At 39.4% G+C, this 15,626-nt stretch overlaps 1 protein-coding gene across 4 annotated transcripts in view; it reads right to left on the bottom strand.

Annotated features, from left to right (window-relative positions):
- Positions 1-15,626, bottom strand: part of KCNH7 (potassium voltage-gated channel subfamily H member 7) — a 521,050-nt gene that overhangs the window by 189,623 nt on the left and 315,801 nt on the right. The gene's annotated exons all lie outside the window — the stretch shown is intronic.

Below are 15,626 nucleotides of genomic sequence, written 5' to 3' on the forward strand. Positions count from 1 at the left end.
GTTAGGCAGCATGAAATAGCACTATTTTAAAACAGTTATTTTTATAGATATACATTCATAAATACTAATTATCTATGATTTTATGTCATCAGTTGTTCCAGCTAAATAATAAGGTCATCAAAGTGTACAGGGTGAACATTGAGGTGTAAGACCATCCTGGTTATGTTCCAGCAGTGAGAATGATACTAAAGAAATACCAGGCACCTAGCTACTTCAAAACTGATGGATAACTACTATAGTACCTGTGCAGCTCGAGAGCAAAACCCTTCTTTAAAACGAGATTAGGAATAAAATTTAATTGGAATAAATGGTGAAGGACACTTGTAGTTGACATCAGCAGACAGTTTTAAAATTTCTATGGTTCATGTTTTAACCTTCTGCTGCCTAAATCTAATTGACCTAAATATGATCAGTTAACTCTAAAAATTGTAATTTAAACCATATTACAGACGTGGATATACTTCTTCAAGATAGAACTTTTTATCAGAAATTTAATTCTGATGCTATATCTAATTACTTCATGTATTAGTCACCTTTCTAAGTGAAGGTCTCAGTAACAAAGTCATCAATAATGACAAACATAAATACAGCCTTCAAACTAATCTGATTATTGCTACTTTTTATTACCAACTGAAAATTCATGAATCTCTGTTGAATCTACAATGGATACCCATCATATAAATAATTGGTACACTAAAAGCACATGCCTCTCAATATATAGATATTTTTCTTAAGAAATATGTCACATAATTAAATTTTTACCTTACAGATAGCAAAACAACTTAAATCACTTGCAAAAAATTGGCTGCTTAGATGATTTTTATTGTCCTCTATATCTATACTAAACACACTTATAGAATACATTCTTAGCAGGAAATGTTCATCTATTGATAAGCATATAGTAACCAAATCTAATTTGTGCACTTGTTAACATTATTCCAACTTAAATATTTATATTTCTTAGATGTATTTACTTACAGGAATGAGGGACAGCAATGGGGGCTGTCTTTGCCCCAAGCTATGCAAAACAACATGTAGGGTGTAGATGAGCTGTTATATTCTGGATGAATATGTTTTTACCTCTCATTTTACATTTTAGAAAAGCTATATTGACCACATTTTGATCATCTAGCAAGCCAGTTCTTAAGAATTCATAAATTTTATGGTATATATTGAAGCCAAAGATTCCAATCTTAAATTGTCTTCAAGACTCTAAAAAGATTTGGCCGAATTATTTAAAAAAAAATAATCTGAATTAAACCATTTGTCACCTGAAACAATGGAAGAATAACATTCTTTATTCTCAGTTATCCAGTGTCAAGAGAAACTGCAGCCAATACAATGTCTTCAAACAACAGACAGGACTAAATCAGAGTTTAGGTACTCTGAACCATTAACCACTTAACTGGTGTGGTTGCATGTAATGTGACCACAGCCAGCTGTGCTACAGCTCACAAGCTGAAGCACAGAATGCAAACGTCATTCTGGAGTGCATGAACCGGAGACAGAAGTCTTCTCCTAAAAGCACTATTTTGCTGATATCTGCAAGTGCAGAGACTGTTAGGGTTGTATATTTACTAAAGGTTACTTTTCACTGATGTTTATCAACTTAAAATTGATGAAAATTAATTTTGCAGACAATTTTTTGCATTTTTTTCTAAAGTATTATATCAAAATCGATTAAAATTGACCTTTAGTATATATGCCCCAGGTATTTATTAATCTTTTGCTCTGCTGCTGCTGAACTTCTTGAAAAAGGTCTTATGGAGACCAAAACGATGAGACAGTTTCTATTGGACATGTGAGAAATAAATACTGTTTTTCTACTTTGAAATATAAATCCTGGTGAGTGCCACCCTTTACTTCTTGTTTATATGGGTTGGGTATGGGATGCCGACGCAGGGGTGCCCTGCGTTTAAAATCCAGATGCTGACATCCTGACAGGGTTAGCATACTGACACCTGTTGGTAGGTATCCTAACCCTTCCCGTACCCTGCCCCACCTTTTCCGCATCCTGAATCTAATCTCCCCTCCTAGTGCCTAACCCTAACACTCCCTGCCTAGTGCCTAACTCTAATCCTAGCCCTCCTTATCCCCCCAATACTTACCTTCAGAATGCTGCCGCCTGGATTCTGACAGGTGTTGGGATTCCGGCGCTGGCACCCCATGTGCCGAGACTGTGACTACATCCCGTTCTTATGTATATATATATATATATGTACAGTATATGTATAAGTATATATGTATACTGTATATATAATTTCTGTATGTACAGTTGTTATAAGTTGCCAGCACGCCTTGTTACTCATTCTCTGGGTGTCTCTCCTCCTGGTTCGCAGTCACTCTCAGGGAATCCCGGACAATGTACACGCTGTATTGGGATGGCATCTTCAGTTGCTAGGGGATTGGAACGTTGGTCTACTGCTCGTGATACTGGATGAGGCCTCCTTCTCACCTGTAGATTCCATTAATAAATTTAAGCCTGTTGGTTCATCACCAGCTATAGCATGTTTGTACATGTTCTTCCGGTTCCTGCCAGTCGTGGTCCTGCTTGTCTGTGCCTGTTCTGCTGAGTTCAGCAATCCTAATCCCACACTCTTACTCTGTCATCTAGAGTATTCATTTTGTGCTCCCTGCGGTTCTCCTGGTTGTGCTCTGCCTGCGTGCTCACTGCTCTTTCTAGCCAGCTGTACCATCTCAGCCTGTTACCATCTAGGCTCTCAATGCCACATCCTGACTATCAGCCGCCCCTCGGCTCACAAGGTCACATCTCAGCCTGTTACCATCTAGGCTCTCATAACCACATCCCGGCTATCAGCCACACCTCGGCCCACAAGGCCACACCTCAGTCTGTTTCCATCTCGGCTCTCAAGGTTGCATCCCGGCTATCAACCGCACCTCAGCCCACAAGGCTGCACCTCAGTTTGTTAACATCTCGGCTCTCAAAGCCACATCTCGGCTGTCTTGCCTCACCTCGGCCCACTAGGTCAAAACTCAGTCTGTTACCATCTTGGCTCTTAAAGCCACATCCCGGCTGTCTAGCTGCACCTTGGCCCACTAGGCCGCAACTCAGTCTGTTACCATCTCGGCTCTCAAAGCCGCATCCCAGCTGTCTTGCCGCACTGCGGCCCGCTAGGACACAACTCAGTCTGTTATAATCTTGGCTCTCAAACCCACATCTCGGCTAATAGTTGCACCTCAGCCCACAAGGCCGCACCTCAGTCTGTACCATCTCGGCTCTCAAAGCCGCATCCCAGCTATCAGCCACACCTCGGCCCCCAAGGCTGCACCTCAGTCTGTTACCATTTGGGCTCTCAAAGCCGCATTCCAGCTGTCTAGCCACACCTCAGCCCACAAGTCTGCACCTCAGTCTGTTACCATCGCGGCTTTCTAAGCCGCATCCTGGCTGTCTAGCCGCACCTCGGCCAATAAGGCTGCATCTTAGTCTGCACCACCTCGGCTCTCAAAGCTGTATCTCCATCAGTCCCATAACATCTAGTGGCCCTAGGTTAACCGTGCAAGCCTCTACTGTCTCAAGTTAAGTCCAGGCAGCCACCTAAGTAACGGTGAACATTTCCAGTACTATTGGAACAGCAGATGGCTATTATTGGTAAAGATCTCATCTCAGTGGTTCTAGAGGTCTTACACGGTGAGTCCTAGGTGACCGTAACAGTATTTATGTATATATCATTCTGCATGTGTGTATAAATATATTGTATCTGTCTTTTACTCTGCATCTTCTCTGTTCTGATGACGGGGTCCTGTGAGGCCCTGAAATGTTGACTATATGTGAGGATTAAGATGTACTAAAGGCAAGTATACTTTTCATATAAAAAAGTGTAGTAATCTTATCCTGCAGTGCTGTGCCTCTTCCTATTCTGTGGACTGGCAAGGTGAAACTACAGTCAGGTGCATAAATATTGGGACATTGACAGAATTTTCATATTTTGGCCTCTATTCACCACCACAATGGCTTTGAAATTAAACAAACAAGATGTGCTTTAACTGCAGACTTTCAGATTTAATTTGAGGGTAATTACATCCAAATTAGGTGAACGGTGTAGGAATTACAGTTTCTATATGTGCCTCCCACTTTTTAAGGGGCCAAAAGTAATGGGACAAACTAAACAATCCTACATCTAACTTTCACTTTTTAATACTTTGTTGCATATCCTTTGCAGGCAATTACAGCCTGAAGTCTGGAAGAGCATAGACATCACCAGACGCTGGGTTTCATCCCTGGTGATGCTCTGCCAGGCCTCTACTGCAAATTTCTTCAGTTCCTGCTTGTTCTTGGGGCATTTTCCCTTCAGTTTTGTCATTAGGCACTAAGGAGGGAGGGTTAGGTTTAGGGTGAGGGGAGGGGGAGGTTAGGTTTAGGCATAAGGGGGAGGTTAGGTTCAGGCACTGGGGAGGGAGGCTTAGGGGTAAGGGTTAATGGTAGGATACTTACCTAAAAGTGTCGGGATGCCACTACAGGTATTCTGACCACCGGCAACCTGAAAGCCGGAATCCTATACCCAACCTAAGATTTTGATACATATGAACATTTACACAATTTAATTAATTTCTATGGTTTTGGAACTGTTCTGCATTATTGCTAATGCAGACAAATAATGCAGCAAAAAGTTTTTATAAAAATTTAATACCTCATATAATGCATATGCAAAAAAAAATAAAAATGTGATAAAAACGTGAAAAATCCTTTAAACTGCATTTTATCGCAAATACAGCTTTCATACATACTCTATGCCCCTTACATTTATAGATGATATTGTTATTGTTTATTTTAGGTGTTTTTAAATATAAAAATAACTGTGCAATCAGATAACTTTATTTTACTTCAAGTGCCATCAGATGTAAACATTATACTGATGGTTACTGCTTAATTTATGTCCCGAATTGTATTGCAATCATGTTAATTGTATATTTGGGACCTTTAAGTCATGATTTGCACAGTTCCTCATTAGTGTTCAATGTTCCCCTTAGGATCTCTCATATAAATTATAATTGTCTTATGATACATTTAACATATTAGTTTCTACGATCGCTTATCATTTTTTAATAGATTAAACAGATATAATTAATTATGTAATAATCTTTTATTTATATATTCTGTAAACATTTGCATTATTACTAGTTACAGAACACTGGTGGCTAATTACTCATCTTTTTATATTTCTAAGTATTTCCTTTACAGTTAGTATGGTATCACTTGTATAAATCCCCATGATGTCTACAATATATACATCTATAAATCATTCTTCACTCTAATTTGAGGAAGTTTACTGTACATGTTCTCTACACTTTGTATCATGTCCATCTGTATGTGTGAATACTGAACACAAGAGATCAAAGAGATCATAATGCACATGTGTGAATTTAACAGTTGCTAAAGCACCAATTAATTGAATCACTGTTGATGATGGAAAGTACTGAGGAGACCAATCTTCCTATTTGTGCTATGTTGTCCATTACACATATTTCTTAGTTTTACAAGTGCTATAACATATTATGTGTAAACATACATCTTAATGGTAAGGACTTACATACATCTTAATGGTAAGGACTTACATACATCTTAATGGTAAGGACTTATGAAGTCCTTAGAGATGAAATGCATTGGGAGTAAATTTTAATTGTTTACCCTGGTGACAGTCCTAGTAACTGCATCATGTAATTAACTCCTACTGTGATTTCTAGTGGAAGCAGAAAACCTTATCATGGAATCATAGGAAATAAATATAATCACAACATACCTTTAATTGCAGATACTGTGTTTTTAATTTAACCTTTTATGATTTTAACCTACTGTATTATATGTGGAAATAGAAATGTTATTCTGAAATACAACCTATACTATAAACCTTTGATGACCCTTTTATTGGGATGTAGTTGAAATCTCGGCTGTTGGGATACCGGTACCCAGAATGCCAGCACTGGAATCAAGACGCCAGTCAGAATCCCATCATCGACATCCCGCATGGTATGTATTGGGGTTAGGAGAGGGTTAGGCACTAGGGAGGGTTAAGGTTAGGCACAAGGGGAGGAGGGTTAGGTTTAGGTACTAAAATGGGGAGGTTTGGTTTAGGGTGTGGGGAAGGATACTTACTGACAGCTGGTATCCCATACCCAACACCTTTTATCAGAGAGCAGATAAATAATAATGTTACAATCACTGATAAGCAATATCTATTCAATTTTTTTGTATGTTTGCATTAATTGATAACATGGTCATTCATACTTCTATGTAAATATTGGCATCAGATGGGGGTATTTAAACTGAATTTACACATATGAATATGATGTCTTGCAACTTGCTGTGATTTCTTTGTTGCTATTCTATATTATGGATTGTACATTTTTGCATTCATTCATGATCTGTGTGTGCTGGTTTTCTAATGGACTTGGGATGGACTTGAGATGGATTCTATATGCGAAAAGTCTGTGGTTTGGGCAAGGACTTTAAATAGATTTAGCCATTTTATGCAGCTAAACCCGGTCTAATTGGAAGCAACACCCAAAAACAATTGAATTGCAACAAAACATAGCGTGCCATAAAAAACAATTGAAACAATTGTATCGCCCCCGAAGGCTATGCTATATATTTTCCACAAATGTTTGTGTGTCCTTTTCCCCGGAATCGGTATGTATTGACCTAAGCCTGGCGGAGATCCCGACTGAGGTGAGTAAGCCCCCTAACCTTCCCCTCTCCCTCCCTTAACCCTAACCGCACCCCCTAATGCCTAACCTCAACCTCTCCCCAGGTGTGCCTAAACCTAACCCCTATCCCCCCCTCCCCACACCCTAACCCTCCCAGGGGGTGCCTAAGCCTAACCTCCACCCCCGGTGGTGCCTGATACTAACCCACCCTTCCCCTAACCTAACCCTAACCCTCCCGGCAGGGGGGGTGCCTAACCCTAAGTCCACCCAGGAGTCCCAAAACCTAAAGCCCCGCAGCTATGAGCCCCAGACTCTCGGCTTACCTATGTTTGGAATCCCGGTCATCAGGATTTGGCGTATGGCTTATGATAGGCGTCTGTATTTCGACAGCTATCATTAGTCCCATGCTGGGATTTCACTGTCGGGAAGCCGGCAGTCTGCATTCTATGTGTATAGTTACAGATAAAATTTTATTACGGACCACAGCATCCCAGTTTTCATTGAATACTCCTTTTTTGCTATATAGCATTGGGTTTATGGCTTGGGAGAATTAGGGGAGCACATACTTCCCAATAAATTATAGAGCAAAATCATGACAAGATACAACCCGCAGAAGCCACCACTGCTCTGACCAGATGCACCTAGCCACACCAACATTATCATGAAGGCCACATTTCTTTCAAAGTCACAATATCAGATAGCCTGCCAAAAAAGCATGCCCCAGTTGTTAAATCATTAATTGTGAGCAGTATGTTTAAGCCTGCTTAATGTACAGGGCTGTTAAATTATGACATCCCTACTTATAGCACTATTTAGGGAGAATGTGCTATATAAGATGTAAACACACTCACCTCTTACCCAAGGTTAAAGTGAAAGACCGACACTCACATTCAGTTCCAACAAGGCTTTATTCCAAAGGCATGACACACATACACATTGGCGTAATGGTAGGTGTCCCAACGTACAGGGTTATATAAAATATAGTGAATGGCTTTAGGGGGAATGAGGTCAATAGGATGCTATCTACTGTCATGATGATGGGCCTATTTTAATGTGTCGGCCTGGAGCTGTAGCTCCATCCACCTCATTGTTAATCTGGCCCTGACTATTACATAGTCCTGCATAATGCTGTGTTAGCTCTTTTGGTTCAGGGTGCCAGTCACTCTGTGAAAGTTGCTGACTCAGAATCCAGTAAAAGAGCAATACAAACATAGTGGTTGCTCATGATCATCTTAATAGTTAAAATAGTAAAAGAGTGCAGAACATCATGCTTCCATCTCCATGGCTGACAGTTGGTGTCACCAGGGTTTATTTAATAGTAAAACCTGTCACTTCCCTGCATGCTTAAGCCCAACATTTAAAAAGGTAATGCTTTTCATAATAAAACATGGGTTATTTTGCTATTAAAAGCATTGCCCTTTTAAAGTTTGGGCTTTAACACACCATTTAGTATATAAGCCCTATACAGTGAGAAACAATCCTTTCAACATCATAGAAAAACCCTGAGTGATGAACCAAAGATTTAAAATTTTGATTAATCGGTCCATAAGACCTTCTTCCAATATTCAGTAGTACACTAGCGCTGCTTCCTGGCCCAGACATGCCTCTTTTTCATTGCTGCAGAACAGCTGCAAGTTCTTAACCCATGACCTGTGAAAAATACTTTTTTTGTAACTCTGAAAATGACAATATTTTCAGTTTTTGCTAGCCTAAACTTTTTCTTTTTTCTTTTAACCTTTAGCAGTTTACCGCTTACCTTTGTACCATTCAAGTTATTCACTGGACTTGAGTTGCTTACATTTCAGTAAAAACTGGAAAAGGAAAACTGGAAAAGGAGGATTTTGACGGTTTTGACCGACAAATTTGTTGATGCTCACAAGAACAACCCATATTTTTATGCTGAAATAACTTGTAACAAATGTATTTGGCATCCATGATTATTAATTCCATACTTAAATCAAAAATCAAATGCAAAATCTGATTTCTATTAACAGAATATTTTAAAGAATAAAACAAATGAAAATGGTATGGACAATAATGAAGTGAGCCTTAGCCTAATATTTAGTTGCACCATATTTAGGGAATGGGTATGAAGTCCCGGCTATCCCTACCCCTCTCCCCCCACTAACCCTAGCCCTCCCTTAGTAGTGCCTTACATCCCCCCTAGTGCCTAACCCTAACTTCCCCCTGGGGTGGCTAACCTTAACCCCCCCTTACCACACCTAAACCTAACCCTCCTGGGGGGGTGCCTAACCCTAACCTCCCCCGGGGGTGCCTAATCCTAACCCTCCACTCAAGGGGTGCCTAACCCTAACCCTCCCCAAAAAACCTAACCCTAACCCTGCTATGCTCCCTAAACCTAACTACCCCCCCCCATGTTAGGCTTGGGTAGCGGTAAGAGCTCCCCGGTCTGGCATCCATTGGCATGCCGGCATCAGGATTAAGATAGGTGTCGGTATTTCAACGCTTATCTTAAGTGCCTTGTCGGAATTTCCTTGTTGGGATAGAGACCAGCGGCGTCGCGGCCGCCAGTCTCATCACTACATCCCATCTTTAGAGGTAATCACTGCAATCAAGCAATTTCTGTAGCTCTCAATGAGATGTCTGCATCTGTCAACAGGCCCACTCTGCCTGAGCAAACTGCTCCAGCTGTCTCAGGTTTGATGGGTGCCTTCTCCAGAGTGCATGTTTCAGCTCTTTTCATAGATGTGTGATTGGAATCAGAATAGGGCTCATAGAAGGCCACTTCAGAATAGTACAATGTTTTGTTCTCATCCGTTCTTGGGTGCTTTAAGCTGTGTGTTTTGGGTCATTATCCTGTTGGAGGACCTCTGGCCTGTGACTGAGACAGAGCTTTCTAACACTGGGCAGTATGTTTTGCTCCAGAATGCCCTGAAAATCTTGTGATTTCATTGTTCACAGATTCAAGGCACCCCATACCCGACGCAGCAAAGCAGCCCCAAAACATAACTAAGCCTTTGCCATGTCCCACAGTAGGTATGATGATCATCTCTTTGAAAGCTTAATTTTTTTAATCTGTAAACATAGAGCAGATGTGATTTTCCAAAAAGCTCCATTTTTGACTCATCTATCCAAATGACCTTCTCCCAGAAGCATTGTAGCTTGTCAATATGCATTTTAGCAATTCTTTTATGTTGTTTTTTTCAAAAGTGGATTCCTCCTGGGTCTTCTTCTATGAAGCCCACTGTTGCTCAGATGCTGACGTACTTTGACCTTGGAGTTCAGTTTGTATCTCTTTGGAAGTTTCCCATGGCTTTTTCTCTACAATTCTCACTATTCTTCTGTTTAATCTGGGATCATTTTTCTTTTTGCGGCCACTTCCGGGGAGGTTGGCTACAGTCCCATGGACTTTAAACTTCTTAATAATATCTGCAAATGTAGTCACAGGAACATCAAGCTGCATGTAGATGGTCCTATAGCCTTTACCTTTAACATGCTAGCTTATCATTTTCTTTCTGATCTCCTCATCTCCCTTGCTTTCTCTGGTCCGTGTTCAGTGTGGTGCAAATGATTATACCAAGCAGCAGAGACTGCTTTAGACTCGTGATGTTGCTAATTGGACCCTGGAGGAATATGTGGCGTGGTCCCAAGATTCATGGTTCCAGTTGTTTTGGGCTGATGGTAGCATTCGGATGTGGCACAGACCCCATGAGGCCATGGACTGCAGTTGTCAACAAGGCACTGTGCAGGCTGGTGGTGGTAACATGCTTGTGTGGAGTGTGTTCATGTGGCATGGTTTATGTCCGCTGGTATGTCTGAATACAACATTGACCAGTAACCTCTAAGTTGCATTGCTTGATGATCATTTGCAGCCCTTCATGGACTTCATATACCCCCAAAACGATGGAATATTCCTGCAAGATAATGCACCGTGTCATCAGTCCCAAGTTGTCCAGAATTGGTTTGAGGTGCATTCTGAAGATTTACCACGAATGGTTTGGTCACAACTTTCACCCAACATGAACCCAATAGAGCATTTATGGTGGAGTGGTCCATTCGCACCCAAGATCCTGCACCTACAAATATTAGGGAGCTGTGGGAAGTTATCCACATGGCATGGGTTAACATCTCTCCAAAGGTCTTCCGTCCACTTGTAAAATCAGTGCCAAGTTGAGTTGCTGAACATATATATATCTGAAAAAGGTGGAAAAAAGCGCCTCCTAGTGCAGTATTTTTGGTAAGAAAGAAATCCTTCACCAGGACTTAGCACCCTCTATGTGTTGGAGGTGTACCTTAAATGGTGGACTACACCACTTGATAATTCACATGTACTGACTCCAAAAACCTTGGATAGCAAATCACCGGGTCCTAATCCCTTTGGCATACTACCAGGATTAACCATCCGGTAAGACTCAGAGCAGACATGAAAAAAAGTGAAATAACATATTGTGATTCTACACACACAGGTTTATGTACAGATCAAACCAAATAGCAAAACCAAAAGCTTATCTGAAGTATACCATCTCCAAATAGGTAGAGGATGGATGTAGTATATGACCTTATCGCCTCAACGCGTTTCGTCCTTGTGTCTTAACCCTTGGACTTCATCAGGAGGAATAACATAATAGTATGCTCAAGCACATATAAATACCCCTATCTATTAGCCTAGTTAGTAGGCGTGTGTACAGCAAAATCACGGTTTGCGTTCCATGTACCGGAAGTGGACCGGAAGTGACCTCACTTCTCGGAACCCAGAGAAACCTTTCAATACTTGCGGCTAACAGCCGCATCATTATTACATACCTAAAACTCTTACTGCGCGTCCTGCTCCTGTTCACCCGCACAAACTGGATCTTTAGTAAGCGGTCACAATGCCGCCAGTTCCATTCATCATGAGTGTCCCGGCTCAAATCACGCGAGAGTCCTAGTGGCCATTTTTTTGGAGTCTCCTACTCCTAGTAACTACATTTCCATTGCAGTGCCCATTTTGTTGGAGTCTCATGTTCTTATTGACTCCAATACCTCTGCTATAACCCTTTTCTAATGTCCATTACACGTAGTACATGGTAAATCATGCTCAGTTACTATGGTAATGAACAGGAATAAAGTGCTTTGGCTTTCAATAAGGTACATTAATAATAATAGTTATATCAAAGAAATTTGATATATATAAAACAAACATATAAGAGAAGATTATGTTAAAAATATATAAATATAATCTCTAAGATCTTAAAAAGCAAGAGACAACATGAGTATAATAAAAGATATGTATAATAATTATAAGAATCAGTAAATGATCATATTTTTTTTTTTTTAAGAAATTCATAAAAATGGGGCAATTTCATAATTGTAGTTAAGACCATTAGGGACAAGAGTATTCAACTCATAAATCCAAAACATTTCTCGTCTGGACAATTTATAGTCATAATCCCCCCCCCCTCATTCACCTAATGTCACATGTTCAATAGCCTTAAATCTAAGGTCTTCTACATTTGAATTATGTTTCTAATCTATTCTTTATGCTCCAAACATGCTCCTGTATCCTTGTTTTTAGTAGACGTTTAGTTTTACCAATATATTTGAGTTTACATGGACTTTCGAGAACATAAATGACCCATGTGGTCGTACAATTAATACAGTCTTTTATTCGATAACTTTTTGAATCATTGTAATTCCCAAAGGAACAAGTATTGGGATGGGTGTACTTACAGATGTTACAATGACCACATCTATAAAAACCGTTGCAAAGGTTCTCCCAAGGAACCTTGTTTTTGGGGACAATCTGTCACAACTGGCTAGGGGGCCAAAATTTCCTTTAAATTCTTAGCCTTTTTAAAAACTATTTTAAGTTTATCTGGTAGAATAGTGTTAAGTACTGTATCCTTCTGTAAAATGCTCCAATGTTTAGTTAACACCTTCCGTATTCTTTTTTCATCCATATTGATGGGAGTGATAAACAGAATCTCCTCACCTTTATCTGTAGTATTACTCTTATATTGTGACAGATCTGTACATTCAGTGTTCCTTGTTTTATTTATGGAATCCATAATAAGTTCTTCTGGATAGCCCCTATCCCTAAATCTATTCATATATTCTTCCAATTGTGCTTCACAGTGTTGTTCAATGCTACAGTTCCTTTTTACCCTACAAAATTGGGAATATGGTAAAAAAAAATTTTACATTTTCAAGCATGGCCACTCTTATAGTGCACATAGGAGTTAGTATCGACTGGTTTGACAAAATTCTTTGTTTGTATCTCGTTACTTATATTCATCAGTACCAGATCTAGATATTCCGCTTGGTATTTATCAATCTTATATGTAAAGGCTAAATTATAATTATTGTTGCCTATAAAACTTTTTTTCCACCTTTTTCAGGTTACTATTGGAGCTGGTTGAACCACAGTTATTTGGGAAGCGGAGCAGCCACCCTATGTATAGAGAAGTGCATTTAAAGCAGACTGAAATACTGAACGGACTGTTTTCTATGAACAAATATTTGAACTAATTGATCTGAGAGAAGACTAGCGCTGTATACCACTATTTGTATATATATATATATATATATATATATCGCTGTATACCACTATTTGTATATATATATATATATATATATATATATATATATATGACATGCAAATAGCTATATCATCCTTCAGGTAGATATCATGGATGATACAGTTTGAAGTTATACTACAGTGTATTGTATTATATCCATTATATCTACCTGAAGGATTATATAGCTATTTGCTTGTCACATGACCAGTGTTTAGTTAGAACATGATATGGTCTGACTAAGCAATTAGATTGCTAAATAAAGGAGATCTGCCTATGCATGGGTCTTTTATTAATACTAGCAGAAAAAAATCCCCTTTCACCTGCATCCAGTGATGACATAATTGTTTACTTATGTAATTATATATGACATACTGTGCAGCAATTTGTTGCTAGTTTCCTACAAAGCCTGTTCAGAGTGTCTGTCAAGCCAGCCCTCTGACGCAGTGTGATACGAAACGCATTAGTTCGGAGCTTGACTGACGCTGTTCCTGCTACCTAGTGGTGCTCCTGTCTGCAGCATGAGTTTCCGGTGTCCCGGCATGCCGCATCCGGTTGAGGCTTGTCCGCGGTACGCGGAGAAAGTCCCGGTTACTGGCTACAGCTGGAGTTTTGCCACGGAGGTTCATTATTAATACCATGTGTACCCAGTCCACAGAGTTTTCATATTAGGTACAAGCATTACCTGCTAACACCTGGAATATTTGTTATGCTTTTAAAATAAAACAATTCATGCACGATATAATGTCCCCTGCTTTTTTGTTTATTTTTTTAGTTTTTAAGCCACCTGTGAATCCCGGGTTTAAAGAGGGGAGCTACAATCCGAATAATTCCCAGGATCTAACCGCAAAACCAAGGGGCCCGTTTATCAAAGTTAATTTGAGGTAAATTCCCCCAAAACGCCTGTTTTCGGGGGTTTACCTCAAATACTTAGTATCCCCCGGATGTATGAAGGAGGGACCGCAGCAGGTATCTCCGATACCTGCTGTGATCCCTCCATTGCCACCGGCAGCCGCTTCCCCCATAGGTTTCTGTGGGGGATGCGATGCTGCCAAATGTATCAATATCGGGAATGCGAAGCATTCCCGATATTGGCCCCAGCAGCTAACGCTATCTGAAGATAGTGTTAGCTGCTGTAGTCTATGGGGACTTACCGCAAGTCAGCCGGCGGAGAGATCTCCCAGATCCCTCCGCCGGCAATGGGTACCGCTCATGCGCAGCAGCCTCGCACACACTCCGGCCGTATCGCAGGGAGGTAAAAATGGAGGTAAAAATTGGAAGTGAAAAAACAGTAAATAAATATAGCAGCTTATCCCCATCAAGGGGATGATGAAGTCTTAGAACGAAACGCGTTGGGAGTGTTTGACACATGCCTCATGAACTTTGGAAGAAAAACCTTTCTCATTTTATCAGATAAGCTGCTATATTTATTTACTGTTTTTTCAATTCCAATTTTTACCTCCATTTAAACCTCATTATTGTATGAACTGCCTCTTGATTTTTTAGCCATTTTTGAAATTACTGCTTACAAATATTTGAATAAGAAAAGCCTGATATTTAAAAGGTTTTTTATCTCTGTTTCTAAATTAAATAGTTTTTTATATATATTTATTTTGCACTGGCACTTTTTATTGTAATTATTATATTTATGCACTACATGGAATGTTATTTACCTCTTGACACATGATATTATAGCAAACCAGTTGCCCTATTGTCAACTCACCCCCCTCTCCATATATTATATATATATATATAATATAAATATATATATATATATATATATATATGCCATACCACATTGCTCATACTCAAATAGGAATATCAGCACTACAGTACAGTATTGACATTCAAAAAATAAATAGATGTACTGTATGTAATTATTGCAAACTGCTGTTTTCGTTAAATATATAAAGAGGATATAATTTATTTACAATTATAATTTTTTCACATTCCAAATTAGGCCACTTTTAGACTAAAAAGAACATAGAATTAAATGTGAAATATAAATATGGTAATTCTAGAAATGGTAATAATGTAGCAGCTCATTAGTGATGATAAATACAGGGATATGCTATTTTAGGAAAGCACATTTATAATGCATTGCATCGGAAGACATGCTGTATGTGAAGAAAGAATGACTTTTACATCACTGTGCCTATGTTTCTAGAAAATGATTACAGCTAAGCCCACAATCTTAGAACAGGAAGTCTGCCCAGCTTGGTTCAATTACCTGATAATTTGTGTCCAAATGTAAGTTTTTCTATATATAGTAACATGTTGCCAAAGGGTTAGTCCTTGATCAAATGACATTTTTTTTTACAGAAGTCAGACATTATTGCATGCCTACTTCTGTGAGACGGAAAATATTTTATGTGCATGTCATATACTGTTATAGACATTAATACTGCAAGATTACTGTAAATATTCTTTTGATTGATAAATTTTCCT

The sequence above is a fragment of the Taudactylus pleione genome, unplaced genomic scaffold (assembly GCF_031769625.1).
Source record: "Taudactylus pleione unplaced genomic scaffold, aTauple2 ptg000156l, whole genome shotgun sequence".
NCBI lineage: Eukaryota > Metazoa > Chordata > Amphibia > Anura > Myobatrachidae > Taudactylus > Taudactylus pleione.